Source organism: Vicugna pacos, chromosome 32 (genome assembly GCF_048564905.1).
Source record: "Vicugna pacos chromosome 32, VicPac4, whole genome shotgun sequence".
NCBI classification, from domain to species: Eukaryota; Metazoa; Chordata; class Mammalia; order Artiodactyla; family Camelidae; genus Vicugna; species Vicugna pacos.
Genome location: NC_133018.1, coordinates 22,302,377 through 22,329,317, shown reverse-complemented (window position 1 = coordinate 22,329,317; position 26,941 = coordinate 22,302,377). Strand labels below are relative to the sequence as shown.

The following is a 26,941-nucleotide window of genomic DNA, read 5'->3' as shown; positions in this document are numbered from 1 at the left end:
GAAAAGGGAAGCTCTTGTTAAGCCACGATGCCGAGGCTGCTTTATAAAATACAAATCACATCAAGTTCCATCTTAGTGAGATGGCAGGGGAGCCTGAGAGAATTACATTACCTGTCTGACCTCGTTAGGCTCCTCGCTGGCAAATGCATAGAACAAGATGATGCAATTTGCAGTGGGAGCTGCTGCTCTGATTTCAGACGTGCAGTGGGATGAGGGGGGAGGGGGGAGGAGGAGAGGGTGGGTCTGTAAACTGGGCTGGACTGAGCCACCTGCGGAAGCTGGAGTCCTGGAGAAGGTGTCTTCTCTTTTCCCCTCGCTGTGGGCTCCGTCGCTGAGGACACTGGAGTGCCCGAGGATTGAAGGAGAAGCAGGCCTGGAAGCTTCTCTCACCGCCGACTCCATCCCTGATCAAGAAAACCTGTGCGAGCTTTGGGTGGGTTTGCGCATCTATGGAAAGCAGAAAGGGCCAGGTCGGGAGTATCAGAGAGGCTTGCATTGAGGGGAATTCATCCAACACTGGATAAGTTGTAGCTGAAGTAAATCAGAATTTCTTTGAGGCATTAAAAAAATTTTTTTTTGTAGGGGGAGGTAATTAGGTTTATTTAATTTTTTACTTATTTGTTTGTTTATTTGTGGAGGTATTGGGGATGGAACCCAGGACCTTGTGCATGCTAAGCACGCACTCTATCGTTGAGCTATACCCTCCCCCACCAATCTTTGAAGCATTTAATAAAAATCAAGAGGTAGGGATTTCAGAAGTGGTACCGTGGTTTGATTGTGTCACATAAACCCAAGTTCTGTTTTTCTGCCACCGTCATTAGCATCTGACTGCATCAGGGTTGCAAGGTGGCTGCTGTGTCTCCAGACATCAAGCCTGTGTTCCAGGAGGGAGGAAAAAGGGAAGGGAAAAAAAATCAAAAGGCCTTCTGTGGAAGGCATAGTTCTGAGATAACCCCCAGAGATTTCCCACCCTCATCTCAGACACTGCCAATACAGTAGACTATCTGCCTGTGATTATATTTACATGATGAATGGAATTTTGCAGAGATAATCAAGACGTAAAATCAGTTGACCTTGCATGAATCGAAAGGGAGGTTTTCTTGGTGGGCCTGTTGCAGAAAAGCGTGTGACAGCTCAGTGTTATAGCTCAGGTTACAGCTCAGTTGTGACAGCAACCTGGATGCAGGCAAGAGACCAAGCAGCACTTGGAGGGTTGGAGAACTCAGGTTTTTTATGCCAGCAGGCCCAGAGGAGTTAACACTCCAAGTTCTGGACCGGATCTGTCGGTTTACACAGGCTTTTATAGGCTACCAGTCTAAACTTTGCAACATTTTGTAATATTGTATGTAAATAAGGTATAACAAAGGTGACTAATTAGGAACAAGCTTTGTAGAAATGGACCAATCAGGAGTGAGAGAAATGGGCCAATCAGGAGTGAGAGAAATGGACCAATCAGGAGTGAAAGAAATAACCAATCAGGAGTGAGCTCCATGCAAATGAAGTACTACAAATGGGCCAATCACGAGTTAGCTCAGGGAACCAATAGAATTTTAGGGGTAAGTTCCACTTTCCTAGAACTAAGCCGTTTCAGAGGCAAAATGTGAGATAGAGCCGCTGGGCCAGGGAACCAGATGGTGCTGGCAGGAGAGCAGTGGCCCTGCCTGGGGGTCCTGCCGGTCTTTTTATGCGGCTGCCCACCTCAGGCCTCATCTAATGGAATGTGGGCCTCTCTAGGAGCTGAGAGCGAGAGGCCCCAGAGGACAGCCAGCCAGCAGGGAGAGCGGGACCTCAGTCCTGCAACTGCACACAACTGAATTCCAACCAGCTGAGTGAGCCTGAAGGGGAGTGGTGCCCCAGAGCCTCCGGGTAAGAGTCCAGCCGCGCCGACACCTCGATTTTAGCTGCTGGAGACCCTCCGCCGGGAATCTAGTTGAGCCCACCTGGACCCGCGACACCCAGAACTAGGAGCTGGCAAGGCAGTGTTGTTTTATGTTGCTGTGTCTGAGATACTGGTTGTGGCAGCAACAGAAACTTAATATACCTTCCTATGAGGTTTGGCCTTTTATCTAGGAAGAGATGTCCTCCTGCGGGGCATCTCACTAGACTCTGGGTCACAGGCCTGCCGATGACTACGCCCAGGGGGTGAGACCCCTGTGATGTCTCAGCAGGCTTCCCTCACTAGGCTCTGCACACGGGGTGAGGCGGGAGCGAGGGGAAGGGGAGGGAGGCAGGAGGGAGGAAGGTCTTTGCCAAGTTGCTCACTGCCTGGCATCCGGCAGGACCAGCTGGTCCACCTGTGGGCCTGGCTTCTGAGAGGGGGTGAGGAGGAGGGGGTCTGAGAGCAGTCCATGGGGAAGAAGAATTTACCCCCGACACCCACCGCCCATTGGTCATAGTTGCACCCTACGTGTGTGAACCCCTTGCACGTCTGGGTGTGCACGTGTGGATGCTTCAGTGGTCCTTGTTCCCACAGCATCTCTTATCTCTGGCCAGCAGGGGTGCCTGGGGCAGGGAACAGGAGCCACACCTCGTGGCCCTTCTGAGCGGAGTGCCAGGCTGTGGCCGCATGGCCTGGCCAGAAGAGCCACATCAGGGTCCACCCCCGAGAGGTGAGGCCGAGCCCACGCTGAGCTGGGCTGAGACAGAAAATTCCAGATACCTGCTGGTGGGGTGCTCTCTGTCCCCGCAGACTGGACAGGAGGGGAAGGAGGAGGTGGGAGGCAGGGGTGACTGAGAATGGAAAGAAAGGGACGGAGGGGCTGAGCGGGGCTCCCTGTGGGAGGACAGGCCCTAACTCAGCTGCAGTGACTTAATGCTGAGCTGTGCCTGAATGGGGACGCCCTGCCCGCGGCCGTGTCACCTGCAGATGTCATCCCACCTAACGGTCTCAGACACAGCAAGCACCGTGAACACAGGTGGAGGGTTTGGACACCTGGGGTGCGGGGTGCGAAGAGAAAACTCACCTTCTGACCAAGGTGGAAATTCACATGCGCCTGGGCGGGGCGGCCACACCCCCCACTGTTGGCCTCCATCCCCAGGGAGAGGTCGCCCACCGGGAAGCAAGGGCGATGTCACCTGCCGTAGTAACTGACAGGGTGGTTTTGAAGTTCACGTTGGAAAAAGAGACATGAAAGTTCAGAGAGAAGTTACAAATGCTGTTCAAATACGAGCTCTCCAGGAAGGAAGCACTTTTCAGAAATGCTTTGCTTTTCTGTAACGGATACAAGTTACAGCTGGAAGAGGTCTCGGAGAGGACGTGACCTCCGGATGACCCGTGAGCTGGCTCCGGGCATCGGAGGCCCCTCGCCCCTGCCCTGTCCTTGGGGTGGCCTCCTGCGCCCACTGTGGGAGCCGTTTCAAGGGGGCACATCAATAGAGCAGGTGTGGTGGAGACCTCGGGACAGGGTGGTGCCTGAACCCAGGCAGCCCCTCTGTGAACTCTAAGATGCAGCCGGGCAGGCAGGTGGATGGAGAGCTCCTTGTCTGGCAGAGACCAAGACCAGCCCCAGAGGGAAGTCCCTGCTTATTAAACCTGCCACCTGGAATGGCTTTGTCTTTCTTCCCGTCTCTCTTCGCCCTCCGGGTACCGAGCCGGGTTTCAGATTCCAGCCAGGAAGCTCCCAAGGGTGTGAACCCACACAGAAGGATGCTGAGAAGTGCAGGCAACTTTAGTGAATGTATAAGGCACTCTCCTAATTGAAAGGAACCACTGATTAACCCTAAGACGGGTTATTTCCTCAAATACATCAAAGAGCCATCTAAAAACGTTATGAAGTTTTGTTAGTCAACCTTCTGATTAGACAATAAACACAGATTCCAAGTTTGCAGTTTCTGGAGGTTGAGGAAGGAGTTTTAATTGGATGAGAATTTTAATGAGTGCCAGCAAGTTCAAAACGTACGTCCTTTTTTAAGGATTGCTGTGATCCCGAGGGACCAGGTAGGGTATCACAGGGATCCAGATGGTACAGAAGAATGCTGGGAATTCAGACAGAATATTGAACACTCCTGAGACCAATAAGAACCTCAAATAAAACAGAAATTGGGTGAGAAACTTTCCGGCTTGGCTACAACTTTATGCCCTGCTCCCAAGGAGTGAAACTTGGTTATGTTTATGGCGAAACCAGTAAGACAAGTTCCAAATCTTTGGGATGGTGTTGCAAATATTGAGTTTTGCCCCTCTGTCACATGACGCTGGGAGCTGAGTTATCTGTCTGAATGGAGGCCTCTTGGGGGCAGGGGCCACGCCTGTCTTGCCCACTGTTGCCTCCTCAGCACGTAACATGGCGTTTGGCCCAATGTCCATATTTAAAGATATATTTGGTAAAAGATGTGAACAAATCAGTGCCTGGATCCGAGACTGCAACCTCTGATCTAGAGAGACCTGTCGGGTGTGCTCAAATAGAGCAGGCAGCAGGCAGTAGGGAGAGGTGGGGTCTGTGGCAAATTGACATACATCGTCTGGGTTAAAAGGCAGGTCGCGTTCAACTGTGGCCAGTGTTGCCTTGCGTGAGTGACGGCCTGGAGTGGCTGAACCGACCTGAGTTTTATGTAACATGTCCTAAGGCATGAGTGTTGGCCACTAATTTAATGTCTTTAAAACATGAAACAAGCTTTTGATTTTTTTTTAATTTTCATGTGTTTATTTTACTGTTTGGCAGTTTCTTCTTTTTTTTTTTCCTTTTTTTTTTCAATTGAAATATAGTTGACTTACAATATTGTGTTTGTTTCTGGTGTGAAACAAGCTTTTTTTAAAACAGTCCAAAAAACAAAAACAAACAAACAAACAAACAAACCTGTGAGCCTAGGAGGTTGTTTCTGGCTCCTATTTTGTGATCTTTGTCCCAAAGAAGCAGACAGAACCCCCGGGAAACCGCTGCCTAAAAATACTCAGAGAAAACTTAGCAGCAAGCTACTCTCCCCATTTGCACGTGCCGGCGAACGTGGAAGGGCGTAAAATCCTGCACGTTCTCGGTGCGACAGTGGAATAAAACCCTGTGAATTCTTAGAATCACTGCTCCTGCCTGCAATCAAAGCACGAGTGACGAAGGTCCTGGGGTCCTGCTTGGGGGCTGTCTTGGTTTGGGCTCTGGCAGGAAGCGAGGCTGCCTGAGACTCTGTCCACAAATGAAGAGCAGACAAAAGCACATTTTGGAACTGGGAAGACAGAAGCGGAGGGGGGCCGGGGTCTTCCTGCAGACCTGGCGCTGCCGTCAGCCCGGCCGCCCTCCCTCCCGGGCTTGGGCTGAGCTGCACAGATCACAGGGGGACTGGCGCTGCCAGTGACGTCCCTCCGGGAGGCTCATCATGTCCGTTTCCGTGAATAAACAGATGTCTTCTCATCAGTGTCACCCGTGGAGAAAAAGATTTTGGTATGTTTGGGGGAAACGCAGACACCGTACAAAGAGATGGTGTGTGCTGCGACAGTGTCCTGAGCGGGCTGCGGCCAGTGAGCACACACTGGGTGGCTTAAAACACAGAAATCTCCCCTCTCCCAGGTCTAGAGGCCAGAAGTCCGACATCAAGGTGTGGGCTGGGCCACGCTCCCTCCGACGGCTCTAGGGGAGGGTCCTTCCTGCCCCTTGCAGCTCCCGGTGGCCCCGAGTCTCCCCCGGTTTCAGACGCAACCGCCCGACGTCTGCCTCTGTCTCTGCGCGGCCTTTTCCCTGGGTGCGTCTGCGTGTCCTTCTCGGCCTCTTAGGAGGGTATTTTCGCAGGATTCAAGGCCGCCCTCATCCAGGGTGCTCGCAGTTCCATCCTTACTGAATTACATCTGCAAAGACCCTGTTTCCAAGCAGGTCACGCTCCGAGGTTCTAGGTGGACGTATTTTGTTTGTTTTATTGAGGTGTGGTCAGTTTGCAGTGTTGTGCTGGTTTCGGGTCTACAGCAGAGTGACTCAGTTGTACGTGTATACCTTCGTCTTCATACTCTTCTTCATTATAGGCTCTTGCAAGGAATTGAATAGAGTTCCCTGTGCTGCACAGAAGGGCCTTGTTGTTTATCTGTTGGACGTAAGTTTTGGTGGGGGTGGGGGGCAGCATTCAACCCGCCCCCGGATCTGAAGGCAAGTCTGGGGAAGGAGTAGAGGTGGGTGACCACATCTTTTTTCCCCTGGCCACACGGTCAAGGTCATCAGGTAGGCAGTGTGGTAGAAAGATGCGGCCCAGCTGGGAAGACCTCACAGGGAGGGCCGGGAGCGGGGGTCCTGCTGGCCCCGCTCCCATATCCAGGCACCAAGGCCGGCTGGATGCAGAGGGCACAGCCTCCCTGGGCGCACAGCTGGCAGGATGTGTGGGGAACAGGAAGACACCACTGGCCTTGGCTGGGGGGCGAGGGCGGGGCTGGTTCCCAAAGGGAAACAGCGGACAGGCAAAACCAACAGGCGTTCACAGCAGCTCCAAGGGCAAGTCTCACCCCCAGCAGCGGCCCACCCCAGCTCTCTTCCAGGTGGAGGAGCGACAGCCCCCTAGGGGTGTGCTGGGGACGCAGGGGAGTGCCCCAGCGCCTGCAAGATTCGCTTCTGCGAAGAACGCCTTCTCTCCTCTGCTGTCCCTTTAATCACGCAGCTCTGAGGAGGGTGGACCGCGTCTACGCGAACAGGCAAGAATAAATAGATTTTGCGTGATGACTGCGAAGACGTTCTTGCCACGGCGCAGCCTGGAGCTGCCTGCGTAAGGAGCCACAGCTGCAGGGCACCCGGAAGAACCTTGTAGTCAGTTAACAAGGAGAAGTGATTTTTAACTCCCTCTCACTTCCCGTCCTTTCTTCCCTAACCCAGCCTCATCTTCCTTTATTAAAAAATAAGGGCGTAAATACCCACCCCGGGTGAAGGAAAAGAGCAAAAGGAAGCGGAGGAAGGAAAGGGGGGGACAGTCAGGCAGCTACAGCAGGGCTCTGGCCAGGACTTTGGGCACCATCTTGGCCCGTGACTCTGTGGAAACTTCTAGGCAGGTTCCTTTATGTCTCTGAACCTCAGTTTTCCCTTCTGTAAAATGGGGGTAATTGTAAATCTGATCTCGTAAGCTTGCCGGGAGGATTCATTGACTTGGAAAGAGACAGCCCCTGACGGCCACTGAACAAGGGAGACTGTGAGATGGAGGAAGAAGCAGCAGAGAGGGGAGGAGGAAGGGGAGGGAGCCTGGGGCAGGAGAGGGACCCCGATGATTTGCATTTGGAGCAGAAAGCGTTTCAGTCCCACCATCCAGTGAGCAAGAAACCCAGCCTTTGTTAAGTCCACATCTTTCTGTTGGGAGGGACCACTGAGCTGCCCATCCTCGACCCCAGGCACTTTGTCCACGTTGCAGGGAGCCAGGGACAGTCAGGAAGGGGCAGCATCGTGGGCGATTCAGAGGGTGAGCTCTGCTGCCTCCCGACCTGGATCCAAACCGTGGGTCTGCGGCTCACTGCCTGTGTGACCTCTGCAGGGTAGGAGCCTTCTCTGTGCCTCTGTCTCCCTGGCCAGTCAGTGAGGATAATTAAGAGGATCTAGCTTATTGCTCTTGCGAGGGTGAAATGAATCCACACGGGGCCGCTGAGGGCACGAGTCCGGGGAGCACCATTTGCCCAGGGTGTAGTGGGAAAGGCAGACACACCTTCCTCCTTGGAGGAGGACCCAGGCCCGCTCGCCTCCCCACCCGAGGTGCACGCAGCAGAGGTGGGCTCTGCGGGCACAGAAGCCACGCCAGCCGCCCTCCACACACGCTCCGCAAAGCTCCTGGGGGAAACAGCCCCCGTCTCCGTGTGTCCAAGTGGGGATACCGGTGTCTCTCCTCCCCATGAGTCTCTTCCCTACCGGGTGTCACTGAATCTCACCTTCTCCGCAGGGGAGTCATTCTTTCAGGTTAAGATGCGTTATCCAAAGAGAGCGGTTAAGTGTGTGTGTTTCTCAAGACGGAACAGAGTGGCTCATTATGAAAGCCTGGCGACACCTTCAGACTGTCCGGCGGGCCCAGCGCCCAGGGCATGCCCCACAGGTCCCGACTCACTGGTCAGACACTTTCGAAAGCTCCCCTGGTCATTCTAATGCCCCCCCCACCAGCCGGCTGTGAACCTGACCTTGAGCTACGCGCACAAGCCCCATCCGCGCTGAAGGAGGAGGCGGGAGGCAGGGATGAGGCTCAGCCCAGGTGGGTGGGTGGGCGGGGCCGGGGGCTCTGGGCGCTGCAGACAAGCCGGGGAAAGTATGGAGGCTGGAGTCTCCAGCGCGGCTCGGGGCTCAGGGCTGCGGAAATCCCTGCGGTCCGCAGGGTGTGGCAGGAGGAACCCCAGTTACCTCTCAGAGGGCCTCCTTCCCTCTGAAGGACGCAGCATCCTAGGAGGCTGCGCCTCCCCGCTCCTGGAGCTCACCAGGAGGTTCCCTGCTTGGTACCTGCCCTCTCTGCCCGCCTCCGACGGGGGCGGGGGGGCCAGCACTGGTGTTGAAGCCCCCCCACCGCAGCCCTTGCTCCGTCTCACCCTCATCGCCCTCCCTGGTTGTGCTGCCCTCCCAACCCTTTCACGGCCTCACCTCACATGTAGTCCAGCTGCTGAGGGTCCAATCGCTGTACCTGCCTGGACAGTCTGGACTTCTCCTCCAGCGGGCGCAGGGCTGTGTCCCCGAGGCCCCGGGTGTTCCACCCGCACTGATTGGATGGGCGAATGAGTGAAGACCTGTCTTTTCAGATCTTTTTAGCACCTGGCGTTTTATTTATTTTTTAATTGGGGTAAAATACACCCAACATAAAATTTGCCATTTTAACGCTTTTAAGGGGAACACTCATAAGATTGTGCGACCCCTGCTAACTAGTTGCAGGACTTTTTCATCACCCCCAAAGGAAAGCCTGGATCTGTTAAGTAGTTACTAGTTGCTTTTTTTTTTTTTTCCAGTCAGGGAAATGCCCTGGACTATGATAGTTTGTACTAAATGATAAAGCTGAATCCAGATTTTTCCAATGCATGCCTTTCCTTTCCCAACCCCTGGCGATCCATTCTAACACTGCCACCGCAACGTGCTAAGCCTCTTCAAAGAGACAACCGTGCAGACCGCGTGGCTAGATGTGTAAATTCAAACAGCTGCATCGTAAACCTTGCCGAAAGATGATCTTAAGTAGATTCCTCGAGTGTTTCAAAATCCCGGGGGTGTCATCCTCAAGACTTTGTCATTTACAATGAAGATTCCAGGCACATCATATTTACCGTTTTACGCCATATTTGGGATTGGAAAGACAGACTCTCTGGGTGCCCATAACAGCTTCAATTTTATTGCGGCAAGATTTCTCCCCCAAGGAGAGGAAACACACGCAGTTAATGTTTAAGTTGCATTTGGGACAGCTTGTGCATTTAGAAAGATAAAAATAAAGACTCTGGGAAGTGGAGAATGACTATATGAGGGGCGTTGCGGGGGTAGGTAGCTAGGCAGAGGGCTGCCCGCCACGTCGGAACTGTTTCTCGCCCCAGGGGTGGGGTGGGCTCTGGGACACTAGGTCAGGAGTTTTGCAGTTGTTTGTAAAGTCACAGCCAAGATGCAGGGCAGGACGTAGTAGGGGAGCCTCTGGGATGAGAGAGGAGTTTCTGGTTCTGTGGTGGCTTTGCTGTGTGGCTCTCGCAAAGTTGGCTAGACTAGGTAGCTCATTCCTTTGTCCATCAAATGTGGATAAAACTGTCTTTCCACCTGTACCACACACCCCCACCCCCGCCTCAAAGGAGCCTCCTCAGCACAGTCTGCTGGACGAGCACGCCCGAAGGACTGCATTTTATGTTATGAGCTCACTTCTCTCCTCCGTGTCTCCAGTGGGGCCAGCCCCGAGAAAACAGTCTCTCTCTCTCTGTTCTGAGACTTAGTTATTTGGGAAAACCCAGCTGAACAGTGCAGCTCTGGAGGAGGGGCTGGGAAGTTGGAGTGAAATGTTAGGAAATCCTCAGCAACACTAAAATGGTGACACAGAAATGAGGATGTGGATGACTGGTATCCATTTTTTGGGAATCCCCCATTCCCCAACGAAGATCTATGCAGCAAAGAAATACTAACTCCTGCAGTAGTCAGAAAGCACATGGCTGTCAAGGTTTCAGGGAAAGACTGATGGCTTAAGGTAGAGTTTGAATACTCACGTGCCTATGGGAGCCAGGCATGAAATAGAAAGAACTGAAATGGAGAAAGGTAATAGGGAATGGTGGGGACTGTGGCAAACTGGCCCCAGCATGCCTGCTCTAGTCTCCTGTTGCTCCTGAACAAATTGCCACCCATTTAGTGGCTGAAGACAACACATATTTATCATCTTAAGAGTTCTGGAAGCCAGAACTGTAACCTTTGATGAAATGGGTGTCACTGAGATTAACATCAAGTTCACAGGGCTACACCCCCTTCTAAAGCCTTTAGGGGGGAATCCATTCCTTGCCTTTTCCAGCTTCTAGAGGCTTCCTACATTCTTTGGCTCCTTTCCCCCACCTTTAAAGCCAGCGACGGTCCATCAAGCCTGTCTCACTTTGCATCACTTTGACTCTCTCCTGACCGCTTCTTAGCATTTTAAAGATGCTTTACCATCTTTACACTTGTGATTACGTTGGGTCCACCCGGACAACCCTGGAGAATCCGTGTGCCTCAAAGTCAGCTAACGAGCCATTTACGTTTCATCCGTACCCTAGCTTCTCCCTGGCCAGGTAACCTAGCAGATTCTGAGGTTCTGTGGGTCAGGATGGGGACATGCTTGGGGGACCACTATTCTTTCTGCTGCAGCATTCTATCTCAGAATACTGTTGAGTCATCTTGATACCAATAAGTCAGACTATGCCACTCCCCAACACAGACCTTCCAGGTGCCTCCCATTTCACCCCAGAAAAAGCAGTATCTACAATGACCTAAAAGATGCACCCAAGGTGGTCTCCTGTTACTCCTCCAAAGCCGTTTCCCGTTGCTTTCCCCATTTCCTCTCCTCTTGGGCCATCTTGCTCCCTGGGGTTCTTCCCTGCCTCAGGGCCTTTGCACGCTCAGGCTCGGCCCTCTCTCCCTATCCCCTCGGGTCCCTGCACCACTCATGATCATACAGGACTCACGCACCACTTTCTCAATAAGGCCCTCCCTGACCTCCCTTAAAATGCAACCTCGGCGCTGCTGAATTCTCTTTTCTAACTCTTTTGTTGTCCTTGTCGCCAGTGGACATCAACACGTTTACAGGGAGACCTCACATATAGTGGGGGCTTCGTCGCAGGTCACCACAGTAAAGCGGTCAAATAAATAAATAATAAAAAATTATCACCGTAAAGCAATTCACACGCCTTTTTCGGTCTCCCAGCGCTTGTAAAGGTTATGTTTACACCAGCCTGTAGTCTATTAAGGGAGCAGTCGCATTATGTCTAAAAAAAAAATACATGCCTTAATTTAAACAATACTGCAATGCTAAAAAATGCAAACCATCAGCCCCTAGGGTCCGTCTGCAATTATCCTGGGGTCTTGGGTGTCAGGGCACCTGCAGAATTGATCTACCACGGGACAAATCGCACCTTAGCCGGACCCAAGGTTCAGAAGGCCCTAAATCTTGCCCTTGGAGAATTCATAAATTCAGGGCTGGCTGGCCACATTTTGAAGACGCTCCTCCCCTTTCTGTAAATGTCACCTCTTCACGTGCGTGGCGCCGGAGCTGCTTCTGGGTCACGAGCTGTAAACGTCTGGGCTAAGGCTCACTTGTTATCTGGGTCGAGAGGGACTGAAAGGTTGGGGTGGACGAGGCTGAGGAATCGAGAGCTCGGAGTTTTAGCTTTGCCTGGACAATCAGAAAAGGCGCGGCGGCTCCGGTGACAAACGCACGTGAAGGAGGAGAGGCCAGTGTATCCGCATTTGTTCCCGAGGGTGTGTCGGCGACGTGAAACGGTCTGCTTTGGAAGGAGGCCGGGCACAAAGGCAAGCCCGTCCCCAGGGACCTCCCAGTGACCTCCCCTCTTTGGGCTTCGGGAAGGGCTGGGGTGAGGGTCCCTTTGCCCTTCACTCAGCTTTCACCCTCTCCCCCTGCCTAACCTCCCTCCACCGGTGTTCCCCTGCACCTTGCACTGACCATAACTTTCCCAAACCAGACCCCAGGCAACCTCAGGTCCTTCCTGGTTCTGCCTTTGCCTGGACCTCGCGTCACTTACTTGCCACGTGGGCCCCGCTTCCCTGTCTTTGTAGTAAAGCGCTTACACAAGCTGACCGCCAAGGTTGCTTGTGCAGTGAGCCTGCCAGGATCCCAATTTATATGTAAGCGACTGTAGCCCCTCGCTAAGTGCAGCTAAATGTGTGCTTGATAATAATCCTCAGGCGTGGTCAGAAGGACCCAGTGTTACCGACGCGCAGGTCTGGTGCCGGCCGCTGGAGGGCCAACACAGGGAGAGGCACGTGTGGGTAGGAGGGAAGGGTTGCTCTGCTCTGGAGGCTGGCAACCCGGGGAGGGCAGGCTCCTGTCCAAAGGCCAGCTGCCCCCCGACCCCCAGTGACAATTAGGGAGCAAGAGCTTTTAAAGAGGAGCTTCAGGGGCGCACAGGCAGAGGGAGGGAGGGGGCCACGCACAGAGCCGCACAGTCGGCTCTGACAGTCATCCTGACGTTGGCCGTTCAGTGGTCTGATCAGCGTCACCTTGACTGTTTTAAGCACATCCATCTTTAGTTCTTGGGTCAGTTTGTTCCCATTTCTCAGGACTGTGGCAGCTTCTGTCCTGGCTGCAGTCTGGTCAGCACGGAGCTCGCTTCTCTCGCCTGATGGAGGTTCCCGTGTCTGCAGGACAGCTCCGAGGCCATGGCTCAGAATATTGCCTGCAGCCCCGGAGGAGGAACTCAAGGTCGCCGACTTTGCCTGACGGCTGCGCTATGATGATTTTGTTTTGCTTGACGATTTCCCTTTGCTTCCGTATTTCCTTATTTCCCTGATTCAACTTACTCTTTGACGAGAGGTTTTCTACAGGCAAGAGGCAGGCGATGGACTCGGGGTGGGGAGGGTGGGGTCGGCCCTGGCAGGGCTCCTTCGGGTCCTGCTCCGTTTCACCACAAACGCCTGACTTTGGGATCTGAGCCCCCCAGATCTCTATTTCAGAATTTCAAGACCCGTAGCCCTCTGTTCTGTGGTGCTTCCCCCCACCCCGCACGGCTAGCATCAGGGGCAATAAAGAGGGACTGAAGGAGCTGCGGGTCCATCTGGGGACCGCCAAGCGCTGTAGGGTTTGCTGGAATGGCTGTAGGTCTGACAAGCAAGATTCACCAGATGCACATCCCTGGATCTTGGAGCCAAGACCGCAAGTCAAAGCGGCAGATCCGACACTAACCGGCTGGGACATGCGGTGCCCACCCCTGGGTCCCGGGGCTCGCAGGGGGACTGGCCCACTCCGAACACGTGGACTGACATGGGGGAAGGTTCAGAACCTCAAATGCAGCCCAGAGGTACAGGGAAGAAAGTGACCATCAAGGAGGCAGCATTCAACTGTCACCCGCGTGCCCTTGGCCCCTCCTGTGTTCCCTTCTTCCGAGGTGCACACTGTCACACTTTAACAGCCCTTTACTTAGGAAACATTTTAAAAACCACGGCACCTGCCCGCACCGTTGCCACCCCCTGGCACTCGTGGACAGAATTTCATTGTTAACTTCTGGGTCCCCTCTCGTTCCAAGTCGACGGGTCTAATCACATTCAGACAAATGTGACCTTGAGCCCCTGCCTGCATCTGACCATCACCACGTCTCTCTTCGAAGTCAGACTTTTGGAAGCTCACTTCCCTGAGCCTCCCACACCCCCTGAAGCCAGAGCTTCAAGTGTGGCTTAAACATTTGTTAGAAAACCTGCAGCCTGTTAAACGCCACCCCGTCATTCACAGGCGCCCAGTAGGAGTTCGTGGGGCGATCAGTCATTTCAGAGCCTGGTGTCTCGGATCCGAAACTAAGAGATGGCTAATGAGGTCAGTCCGAATTCGCAAGATGTTTCCATGACTAGTTCGATCGCTGAGGAGGTTCACCGAGATCTGTGATGCTTCTCCGTTTTGCGTATTTGTCGTCTGTCACCTTCATCAAAATGACCGTTATTTTCTCAGCAGTGACCTGGAGTTAAATTAACCACCAGCGGAAAGTACTTGAGTCTTTGGGATCGGGGCTGGGAATTCAGTGCCAAGTGACTGGGAGACTTTGTCCAGACATGACTCACCTGCCCCACCCTGCCTTAGAATGATAACCAACGCCAGCTCCCTAGCCCAGCCTGACCCACGTGCACAGGAATTCCGTGTCCTCGCAGCCTCCCTCGGTGCATTCATCACCGAATTCGCTTTGTCCCTGGCACTCTGAGCTCTGACTCGGGGTGTCGGATTCTTTTTCTTTCTGTGCAGCTCAGGAGTTTTCTCCAAAGGCAATTCAGAAATACCTTCCCTTAGACTCAGGGCTGAGGTCTCCCCATGGCTGCCTTTGTCCAAGGCTCTTCCTCACGGCGGGAACACGCTTGGTACGTAAGGACGCCTGGCCCTGGGCCGGTGCCTGGCAGCCGCTCACCCATGCTCTCATGACAGCAGCCGATGCCTTACGTGGTGCATCTACATACAGCACTTCTCTCGATGACCACACCGTCTGGGTAGCCACCCCGTGCGTTGCTCTATTTGGGTGGTTTCCGTTTTTCCAGGTAAGAAGATACTGCGGACATTTACAGGTGCTGTTTGGAACTGGCGGACGCTGTTGGCACTTAATTTTCCTCCCTGTAGACAGAGGTGTTGAAAACCAAGATCAAGGGAGGTCAGAGATACCTCAATATTGGGGATGACGCGGGTCGGGTAAGGGAAATTACCTGCTCTCTTCAGGAAGGCAGTTGTCTCCTCTGTCTCAAAGAGGCCTGAGAACACTATTCTGGAAAAGAGAGATGATTAGGGAGACTGAGGCTTAATGAACACGCAGGAGAGTTCAGTTTTCACACTGGACAAAAACCAATAAAAGGAGCTTGTGAAGGTACTTGTCACCCCGTGCCAGGAGGGAAGACGAGGAGATGGAAATGCTATCTGACACTTGTCAGGGCCAGATGACTGGCCTCCCCTTGAGAAATATGGTCCTTGTTAACTGGTAGACCCCAGGTCGCCCTGCCCACTTCATTAAAGCTGTGAGCATCTTCTCCCGCCAGAAGCAGGTGCATCTGACCTTCCTGGGGCGAGTGGCCAGTCAGGTCAGGGGCACAAGCCACTGTTCTGCCCCTGTTGTCTGCGTGGGCTCCTTGTGGTGAAGGCTGAGGCCAGCGGGTCGTCTGGAAGTGACCTTGCTGAACTTGATGGGGGCCTGGTTCCTCCTCTCTCTCGGGTCAAAGCCTCCTGCAGGCTGTACTTTGGTTTCCACCGTCAGTCCAGGGGGAACGGCCACCTGCCAGGAGGTGTCAGGGATCATCAGAAGATGGACGTGGTCAGACAGGAGGGCACAGGGTGTATTCCCGCAAGGACAGGGACTGACCGAGGGCCCAAGTTTAGCTAGTGACAAACGTCTCCCCCTCTGTTGGTTCTTCCTGACTTAAAGGATCCCCTTCGTCTTCCTGACTCTCCAGGCAGAAATACGGCAGGCAGGTTCCCAGGGCTCAGTCTAATCTGGACAAGCAGGACCCAGCTGCTGACCACGCCTAGGAATGCATTTCCCCAGTCAGAGCAGCCTTTTCCCAAACTCTCGGTGGTGGTTATTCTTTTGTGGATGAATTTCTTTATTGATGAATTTAGAAAATAAAGTCTATTTTCAAACTCCAAACCGAACTTAGAAGATTTCCCAGCCTGGTAACTTGTCGGAGATGATGAGCAAAAATGCTGCAGGTCCAATGCGGGGGTGGGGGCGGGGGGAAGGGGATGAAAACATGGGAACAAGGGAACGAGGGTCTGGAGCTCACTGGGAGCCAACCCGACCAATGGGGGCATCTCAGGCTGATGGGTGCCCTGCAGGAAAGTGGCCCCAAACGGTCTGGTCTCCCTGTCCTGAGGGGCAGTGCTGTTCATGTTGGTGTGGACTCACTGAGCCCCTCCTGTTTGCCTGGGAAGAAGCTGGGATGCAGACATACGCAAACATGGCCTGCCCGTACAGACATCAGGGCTCGTGGTTCCCCAGCCAGAAGCTATTCCCAGCCCCTTCTCCTTATTTCAGAGTCCTTCTCTGTCATTCTATGGAGGGTGAAAATGCCGGGTACCCACTAATGCAGCTGCTTTTAAAGCTGGGGCTTGAGAATTCCTTCAGTTCTGGCTGGCAGAACAGAAAGAATCCTTGGAGCTTCTGAGCACCATCATCCTCTCTAACAGAAAGAGGGAGAGACATGTAACAGAGGTTCCTTCCCTTAGCTCTGCTTTTGTGTGGTGCTGCGTGAGGATTAGATGGACTGAATGGCTGGAGCTGTGGCAACCCTCTTGTGACTATGAGGAAAAGACCAAGGGCATCACAGAGAGGCTCATCCAGAGCCCTGAGCTCACTGAGTCACCAAACCAACCCTGGAACCACCTGTTTATTTAAGCCTCTGATTTTAAACCCAATGTGTAAGCCTCTTTTGGCCTGGCATTCTGCTGTCTGGAGTCACACGCAGACTTCGAAGCAGTCACCGCAGACTCTTTTATTGGGTTGGTGCCTGATTTTCCGGTCGGCTTGGGAGACCCCTTGAGGCTGCCACTTCTTCATGGACAGAAGCCATGTGTCCAAGGTCTATTAAACAGCCCCTATCTGGCTGAAACCAGTTGAAATCAGTCCTCTCCCTCTTCTGATGGGTTTTCCCAGAGTGAAGAGCCGTTTGGAAGGACATTCATTGCCTCCAGCCACTGGCCGGACTCCAGTTTCAGGGAGAACCTGCACAGAAGGAAGACGGGTCTTTGGGGGCTTCTTCAACAGAAGGGATGGAACGTTCCTTCTCTCCAGATGGGATGAGTGTTCATCCCAAAGAAAGGCATCCAAAATGGCGTCCCCCGAAGGGAAGAAGGTGGAGAGCCGGCTCGAGGCTTGCACTATGCGTTTATGGTGTTAGTTGAGAATATTCCATCCTGCTGTGGAAGACAAGAGAAAGAAACAAATGCAGCAGAACAGAGAAATTAAATATGGGGTGTGTTGTGCATAGAAAAATTAAGTAGAGCATTGCTTGCAAAAACAGACAAAAACGGGGGGAAGGACCAAGTGAAGACCACCAGGAGGTGTGTTAAACGCCAAATGTCTGAGATCCACTGAACGTACGCAGGGCACCAACATCCATGGTGCACAAAACATACATGAGACCAAAAAAATGGAAAACCATAAACCTTTTAGAAGAAAACAGGACACTCAAGGCATTTGATAGCCATGAGGCCTAAAATGACTTCTCATCCCTTTGGTTTTTATTTTGTTTTGTTTGTTTTATGTGCATCAATTTATTTAATTATTTTTTTAATTGAAGTAGAGTTGATTTACAATGTTGTGTTAGTTTCTGGTGTTCAGCACAGTGATTCAGTTAATACTATAATCGTATGTATTCTTTTTCAGATTCTTTTCCATTATAGGTCATCACAAGAAATTGAATGTAGTTCCCTGTGCTGTACAGTAGTAGGACCTTGCTGTTTATCTATTTTATAAGTAGTGGTTTGTATCTGCTAATCTCAAACTCCTAATTTATCCCTCCGCCCTCTTTCACCCTTGGTAACCATCAGTTTGATTTTTTTCTGTCCAGGGCTCACCCATTTCGGTGCTGTGTACCCTCAGCCTGAGAATTGGAAGCAAAATACTTGATCATCAGGCTAAACGTGTTCCTCACATTTGCAACCAAGAGTGGCCTAACGAACACGAGGAAAAGTGTTTAGGGCCACGAAGACGAAGAAACTGTTGGAAGCACACAGCATATAAGGATATGGCCTTTGAACTCACCAAAGTGAGCTAATAAAGAGAAGAGAGACTCGCAGGGTGAGAAGGGTGAAATGGGGGGCTGTGGTCTGTCACTGAGACGGGTGTCCTGACCACCCAGGTCACCCCAGGGAATCTGGTGAAGTCTACTCTCATGGCCTCGCTGTCGAAAGCAAACTTTCCCCCTCAGATGGACCCCGTTCTGGACACTAAGTTAAGCCATCACCCTTTGCTTAGGTGCCTGAATAAACCATGTTTCCTGACACCCTGATTCTGAGCAGTTGTGACTGCACAGCTTGGATTCTCTGGGAACACACCCCTCAGTACCAGCGACCGGGGCCTCCCTCCCCCATGTTGACATTCTCAAGACCCATCCAGGAAGACAGTGCAGAGAGCGGTCCTCAGCGTGCGCTGGGGTGAGTGCGCCGTGGCACTGAGTAAAGAGCAGCTTGCCTTCCTGAAGAGGATGATGTGGAGGGAACGCTGATGGAGAAGATGGCTCAGAGGTAAGTCACGCACGTGGCAGAAGTCAGGTCTTCTTTTTACTGTCTGTCAATAAATGTCAGGGGTCTTTAAAGACTCGGTCCAAGGGCATATGTCACAACCAGGGTACTTAACATTCTGAAAGATGCATCCATGCAGGCGGCTTTGGGAAAAATCTCTTACAAACTCTTAATCACAGCAGGCATTTCAGAAACAGGGTTGGGGAGAGAAAGGTGCACACACTGGTGATGGACAGTGGGGTGTCAGATAGCAGTGACCCCCGGAATAAAGCACGTACGGGCATCTGATGTTCTAGAATAGATCTTTGTTCAAACTCCTGTCTGTGTGTGTGTGTGTAAGTATGTGTGTATGTATCTTGTGTATGTGTATAAATATGTGTGTATATGCCTTGTGTATGTGTGTATGTATGTGTATATGTATGTGTCTCTGTGTATGTGTGTCTGTGTCTGTGTGTATGCCTGTGTGTCCGTATGTATGTGTACATGTGTGTGTTGGTGAGTGTATATGTCTGTATGTGCATGTGTGTATGTATGTGTGTATGTGTATTTATGTGCGTATGTGTCTATGTATGTTTATGTGTGCGTGTGTATGTGCATGTGTGTATATGTATGTATGTGTGTCTGCCTGCGTCTGTGTATGTGTCTGTGTGTATCTATGTGTATGTGTGTGTGTATGTATGTGCGTGTGTGTGTATGTGTGTGTCTATGTATGTATGTGTGTCTGTGTGTCTGTGTCTACGTGTGTATGTGTGTGTGCATGTGTGTTTATATGTACGTGTATGCACTCATTTTTCTGCGTCTCCATAGAAAGTGTCTGTCTGTCACTGCACACTTACCTGTTTTCTTCGGAAGGAATTACTTTACAGGATAAACTGATGAAAAGCGTTTGCTACTTGAAGGGCTGTACTGTGGTTTGCGGTCTAATGAATACTTCCAGAAATTAAGTTCGAACTGCCAAACGCTCCTGGAAACTGAGAGATGTTTACAAGTATCCTGCACGGATACTAGAGTACTTTTGATTCCTGCCTGAGCTCCTTCCCAGGGTTATGGAAACAAACCCAGATTTTCACTGGAGATCCATCCCCGCCCGACTCTGAATCCAAACGCGCTCCAGGTGGTCGCAGGACCACGCCGGGCCAATCAGGGTAAGGGCTTGCCCCTGGGCTGCAGTGATTGGCTCAGCCTTGGTCATGTGACCCGTGCGAGTTTCCCACTGGCTGAGCTCCGCTCAGGAATTCTATTCATAAACCAGGAAGCGTGTCTGCAGCCGCGCGCCTGCGCACACGGGTGCCTACGCTCTGCGCGCTGGCTTTGCAGGAGCCTCTTGGTTGCACGAAGGGAGGCAGGACTGCGCTGAGCATTTGCCACGGCTCCTGAGGGTACAGTGTGTGTGGTCTCGCCAGCCCGGGGTCAGAGGAGCCGGACTGTGATCCGCTGGCGCTGGAAGCTTTCATTCCGATCCTGCTCCTCTCCGGTTCCTCGTGAAGGCCTATTCATTGCGCCGAGGGTCAGGCACGGAAGTCTGCATTTAGTCACAGCCCACGAGCTCATAGCCGAGTAGGAGCTGGAAGGCAGCGTCCTGGCTGGTCACACAGGGAGATGATCAGGATGCAGTGAGAGGCTCCAGGCAGTCCGCTAAACAAGCCCTTCTAGGGGTCACAAATCAGAAGGGCTCACAGACCCAATTAAAACGCTCGAATTACACAGTGTATTGAAAACATATAGCAAGAAGCAAGGAGAACACACAAACTGTACACAGATGTCCCTGGGAGCTTCACTCATAAAAAGAGGAAGCACCCCATGCCCACCACCTGATGAACAGATAAACAAAATGTGTGCCCGCCATACCTTGGGGTATTTCTCTTATTTGGGAGTCTGTTTACTCTAAGGACCACTCTGGAGGAAACTGACAGTTTAACAAGCCGGAGTCTTCCAGTCCATGAATATACTTTACATCTCTCCATTAATTTAATTCAGGCTTTTAAAATATCTTTTCAGCAATGTTTTGTTGTGTTCATCGTAAAGGTCTTTTCATGAAATATATCCCTGACTATTCTATACATTTAAATTCTTTGAAAAATATATTCTCAAATGTTCATCACCCGTATCTCAAGACGTACTTAATCTTTGTATAAGGCCCTTTATCTACCACTTGATCGTATTCGTTTCGTTTGGTTTTGTTTTTACTGTTCCAATAGGTGTGTAGTGGTATCTCATCATGGTTTTAACTTGCATTTCCCTAATATCTCATAATGTTGAGTATCTTCTCACCTAGGTTATGCGTGAGACTTCAAGACACAGCCCAGCATGTTTAATTTGCAACACCCGATGTTCACATATTGTCTCATTGATACAGGACTAGAATTTGGGTCTCTGCCTCCAGGGCTGATGGAGATGCCTATGGAAGAGTCACCAGGGTGTGATTCAGACTCTAAGACTTGCATTATCTGGCTCTGTTTAATTTGCTGAACCCAGACACACAGGCACCCCAAACGTCTAGACCCTGACCTGCAGTGCATTTGCTTTGTAAGGGGTTCCCCAGTGGCAGCCTGAGTTTTAGCTCTTTCTAGAATCAGCTACCCTTGGTCCAGGCTTTTCCCAGTTTCCCACATTTGTGCTCACGTCCCCTCTCCCTTTTGCTTTATCCTCCCGTGTTTATGCCCTGTTTCTCCCCCATTGTCCTCCCCGTCATTTGGGGGGCCTGGGGAAGCAGTCGAGGTAAGCACATGTGCTGACTGGTCACGTTCATCCACTGGACTGGGTTCTGTGGGGGATCAGAGGACCACCTGAACTCTTCTCTTCTTTTCTGATCATTTGGGCGCCTGCTCCCCAAAGTTCTGATCCTGTGGAAGGCTGTGCTGTGCGGTGAATACAGCCATCATTTCTGGAAACAGACACCTAGGTTCAAACCCATCCTCCGCCCCTTCCTGGCTGTGTGGCTTTGGATAAATTTCTCAGCCTTCTCTGTGTCTCCATTTCTCATCTAGAAAAGAGGAGTGATGATCGAATAAACCATTCATAGATTTTTCTGAGCATTAACACGTGGAGGCTGGGCACCGATACATAAGGGTTATTACTCTAATCTGCCTCCAGGGCAGAGGAAGGGTCCTCACCTCAGGTTTAAAAGGCGCTCGCACAGCCGTCCATCACCAGCTGCAGACTCACAGAGGACCCATGCTGGGCGTCCAGTCTCCTAATTGCTCCTTCTTCTTTCTGTGTCCATTTGTTACTGTCTTTCCAGTGACATGAATTAGGAGAGCAACGTGTCTTTTTCTTTTTATGGCCTTGTTTTTCTTGGTTGGTGTCACACTATTAAATCAAACACACATCATGGCCTTTGGAATTTCAGCCTGGCCGCAACTGTGATATGTCTGCGGATGGAGGAGGGCGGGGGCCGCGGGGAAGATGGTACCCAGCATGGCCCCCTCTCCATTAGCCCGGAGAGAGGTGACACAAGTCACTTGCCATCCATCAAAAGGGCCGTTAGCATTTCCTTTATTTGAGAAATATTTCAGATGCTCCCTCACCCGTGCTGGGCACTTTGTGTCTGGCTTCTCACGTGTTGCTCAGTTGATTGAAATTGGACCTGGGGAGTGACCAGCGGAGAAGTGCTTTGGGGTTTGAATGAGCACGGTTACGGGTTGGAGTAAATGGTTCATCTGAGGTTCACGAGCCTCCGGATCCTACCCTGCAGGTTGTGTGTGGCTGGGTTGTGGCAGGTGAAGCTATTATCGCCCTGGATTTTTTTTTAAAATGAGATTCAATCATCTGAATAGATTTACATCCAAAAACAGTGTTTTTGACAACTTAGTGTGAATCACTCTCTCTGTCCTTAATGTTTTCTTCCGCCACCCTTAGCTCCGTCCTTTCTCACTCTTGCTGGCTTTCACCATCGTCACAACCATGTTCCTTGGTGCGTCGTCCACTTTGTCATCGTCTCTTCTTGGAATCCGGCTCTGAGCCTGTGTGCGGTGACCACGACGGAGGCGCTGGTCCGCCGTGGGCACAGACGACTACCCTCCCGTGGGATCAGCCTGGGGTCCCAGGTGTATAAACAGAGAGGGGGCGGTAACACCAAGAACAGGGCTTTGCCCCCGCTTCGGGAGAGTTAGGGAAACTTTGCCGCGGGAAACAGCTTTTGAAACGGGCCACGAGGGATAAAGAGGGTTTTAATAAGTGGAGAAAGGGGTAGCCGTGGATGAGGAGAAGGGAGTGAGTTGTGAAAGGCGACGTGTTTTGGAAAATGGCGAGGCGGTCCACGAGGATGAAGCCCAGGGGGAGGATGTGGAGGACGAGGGGGTGTGGAGCTGAGAGGTGGGCCGGAGGGCTCGGTTGAGTGGCTTCAGCTGGTGTCGGGCATCTGTCTGCGGCCACGGGAGACACCAGGGAGGGGTGGGGATTGCAGCAAACCTCAGGCTGCCTGTGCTGTGCTCAGATAAACGTGGGGTTGGCAAAACGAAACACGTCTAATTGGCCGCAAGCTCATGGCTCCCTTGGAGTTTATCTTAGAGACCAAAAGGAGCTGGAGAAAAGCAGTCAACAGAGTAGTCTATAGTCATGTTTTCTGTGCTCATTCTGTATCTGGGACCAGCGCTTTGGCCCTGAAACGCACATCTGATCTGGAAGTGGTATAAAAAGAATCACTCAGCAGCTCCGTTTGGCTTGATCTCTTGGGGGTCAGGGTGGAGCAAAAATCCCCAATGTTCCCGGAACTCTCCCTCCCAATTCGGGACGTTCTCTCTCCACTGTATGAGGAGGTTGACCACCCCACCCGAATCCTGCCGGTGGTGGTCAGATTAACATCCCCCCCAAAGATGCCCGCACCCTAATCCCTAGGACCTGTGAATGCTGTCTTACAGGGCAAAAGGAACTTCGTAATCAAGGTTAAACAGTTAAGGTAATTAAGGAAAGGACCTTCAGCTAAGAAGGACCCTGAACTAACCGGGTGAGCCCAGAGGGAAGAGAAATGGGCTTGTCTGCCCATCCCAACCTGCCCACGACCTTCACAATTACATTAAGATTCCGTAAATGTACCAGTTCCTGGGCCCCACTTCACACCTAAGGAACCAGGGTCTCCCAGGGTAGCACCTGGCATCTGTGTTTTTTAACAATCCCCTCCCATAATTCCTTTGATCGGGAAGTTTCACTTAGCCTGCGGAGGCGAGATGCTTATCAAATTAATTTCCCCAGGCTTTGTGCAGGGTACAAATTAATCAGCCATTAACCTCTGACTGAAGGAGTCTTTCTGTTTCCCCCTCCTGCTCACATCACCCACTAAAAAAAAGTTAGATACCTCAGACTGTTCATCGCTTATCACCTCTGTGGGCTGCAGGCTGAGACTCAAGGAGACCAGAGAGAATCACATCGGTCTGAATGTGCATGGTCCCTGGTCTGGGAGAGGCGATGTAACAGCTGATACAGCTAGTCTGGAGTCGCTCACATTGCAAGAAGGATTCATAGAAAATTAAATCAACTGTTGTAATCAACTTTGGCGCCTGCTCTCTCTAAGGGATGTCAAAGGCATACGGAGTGAAATCAGAAGAGCACAAGGCATCTAGAGTTGGGTTCCTACTAGTTTCTATGGATGAGCATCTGTCTTATGGGAATCCTATGGGTTCCAGAATCTTCTTGCTCCCTGAACTCAAAAGGACTTCAAGTAAGACAAAGTGGCAGCCGAGTCGTGGGGACTCGGGGCGGAAATGGTGATTTTGTGAAACTTGCAAGCGTCCTGCGGACTTTGACATATTCAAATCTGCCAGGTTCTTCTCTCTTCTTTGACCCAGAGACCTTAGACAACCCTGCCAGTACATGAATAAGAATGAAAAAGGCCATTTTCACCCTCATCTGGCTTGGAACTGAGTTCAGAACCCGCAGTGGTATGGTGATGCTAACAGCTCCACGCAGCTGGTTAACAAAGCAGAAACGTCCACTTGTCTCTCTCCCCCGACCCTTCAGAGCTAAGCTGGCCGTGGGAGAAAGAGATTCACCACCTAGGACTCCAGAAGCGGAAACGTGTACTGGGGCTTCCCCCAAGATGCCTACTGCTTCTGTCTTGGGTGGGCACCTGAGCATATCAAAATAGGACGCTAAATTTTAAATCACGTTTCAGAATGAAAAGTAGAGTGGTAGAGAATTTTTCTCCCAGGAAAATGATTGAATTTTAGGCTAGGTATCAATAGACACCCAAAAGATAAGCGCACACACACACACACACACACACACACACACCAGATGAAATTTGAATGTTGAGAAAATTTAAGGGTACCTTGTAATATTTCACGGTTTAAGTGTGTTAAAATACTTACAGCTTCCCCAAAACACTCACTCTTTCAGATTGTGTGCGCCTGAACAAACCACTGCCTCCTTGCCTCCTTAAGACATGTATTTGTGGTGCTGGCATGTTTGTATATGGTAGCTAACTCATCATTCAGAAGTTTGATGAAATCCAGAAGTCACCATTCTACCCCTCCTCACACTGAGCTCCACGCCTGTGAAGCATCTTTTAAGCTCTGAAGCTCTGGTCCTCCTGTTTCCCCCAGGATGTTCTAATATGCTCATAGTGTCATTTCCATGTTTAACAGCTTTAGAGAACATTTACCCTTTTGGGAAAGATGGGAATTATTCATGTCCATACGCCTTTCTCCTCCAGCTCCGAAAGGCAGCTCTGAGATGGTCACCTGCTGCTCCTCCTTCTGGTGCCCCTCTAAATTCTTTGTCCTGTTCCACTGACGCTAGTCAGGGCCTCGAGTTCTGTGTGCGAGGGGAAGATACCAGAGCTTCTGCAGCGCCCTCTTCCTCCTTCCCTACCCAGACTAACTTCTGCCTTCTGCCGGCCACACCTTTTAGTTCCAAGGTTATTACCACCTACTTTCCATTCTATACACATAACCAGGGTTTTGGCACTTTGCTCGTAGGTCAACTCAGAGCAGAAAAATATTGAATGGCGTTTACCTGAGTAGATGTGGAGTTCACAGATTTGAGGACGAAGTGAGACAATGTACAAGGGCTCCCTGGTCCCTTCTGTGTGCTTGGTCAGTGGAAGCTCTGAGCGGATATGATCCAGCTATAGACTGTTCCTGAAAAAGTTGGTGCTGAAGCAAACGCAGGGTGTTAGCTGTCCTCATCCATCACCAGGGGAGAGCAGTGATGCTTAACGCTCTGATGTTAAGACTTACCTTCGCCTGCTGCATCTTCCTCGTTCCCTGAACCGTGTATCAGTTGGGGTATGTGTGATGAGATGGAGAAAATGGTGTTCTCGCGCCGGCTGGTCCTGGAATGAAACTCAGCACATCGGCTCAACTGGAAGACACGTAACCGTTCTTTTCATACAAGTCAACATCGGTTTTAAGCACCTATTATCCAAAACGGCAGAAAAACATAATCTTAGTCAATTGATGAATTTCTCCATATTTATGTGAGATTGTATCTTAGTTACAGGATATTTTCAGAGTATGACGGGGCATGTGTGTCCATCCTTTCCTCTTTGCCAGTCACTGTAGAAGAGGAAAAAAGAGCTCCAGAGAGTCTGGACAACTGATAATGAAATCACCCCATTCTGACACAGCAGATGTCATTTCCAGTCACAGTCCACTGGCCAGAAGTCGTTATGTGGCTCTTGTACTGGCCACAGAGGGCAGGATATACCTCACAGGTGGAGACCTGGAAATAGTTGGTGACCAACTCCAGGGGCCACCATGCTGTCCTGACCTGCATCAGAATCTTGCTGGGTTGTTGTGGAAAAAGCATGCATGTTCTGGGGCCGTCCCCACCCCGCCGAACCTTGTGAATCAGGCTCTCTTGTGGTGAATCCAGGAACTGGCAAACTTGATGAGCTATTCTGGCTGTTTTGATGGAGGCTGTGATTTAAGAGCCTTCGCTAAAGGCACTGAGCAAACACTGATAACAGAAATGGAGGAACATATTCGTAAGACCCCACTGGGAATCCAGCTGACACAATGGACCAAACCACAGATGCTGAAGCTGAAGTCAGAATCCCAGCGATAGCGGAAAGTGGGGCATGAGAGGATGGCGGTGTCCCCGGGATGCACCCCATCAAGTGAGGGTCCTTGGCTTAGCGCAGGGAAGAATTCAAGAGCCAGCCATGGCACACTGAAAGCAAGTTTATTTAGTGAGATACACATTCCAGAGGCGGAGTGGGGGCTGCCTTGGAAGGCAAGAGAGAGAGGCCATAAGGTGTGGGGGTGTTTAGCTTAAAGTAAAAGTAGATGCACACTCCATAGACAGAGTGAGGGCCGTCTCCAAAGGCAAGAGAAAGGCCACGAAGTGCGAGGTTGTTAGTTTTTATGGGCTCGGTAACCTCATATGCTAGCAAGTGCAAGGGTTATTCCGGCTACTTTGGGGAAGGGGCTGGGAGTCCCAGAAACTGGGTCATCACCCACTTTTTGACTTTTTAATGGTCTGACTGGGAACTGTCCTGACCCCTATGGGAGGACCATTGAGCAGCTGCTGTATTTCAATGGGCGTGTATTGAAGTTCAAGGTCCACTGGGAGCTGAGTCCTGTGCCATCTTGGTGCTAATGGCTGTGTCATTCTTTTCATGGCTGTGCCCTACCGCCTCCCCTCCTGTCTCACGAAGAATCCAGAGGAAGAGTGACAAGGAGGCTTCAGGTGGCCCAGAGCTCCTGGGTCTCTTCACCTCGCC

The 26,941-nt window shown here is 51.4% G+C and overlaps 1 long non-coding RNA gene across 1 annotated transcript; it reads left to right on the top strand.

Moving 5' to 3' along the window:
- The first annotated feature begins 1,589 nt into the window (after positions 1-1,589).
- LOC140690934 (uncharacterized) lies at positions 1,590-26,941 on the top strand. Its single transcript, XR_012066321.1, has 3 exons — positions 1,590-1,866; positions 17,607-18,282; positions 26,876-26,941. It is a non-coding gene; the product is annotated as an uncharacterized lncRNA (long non-coding RNA).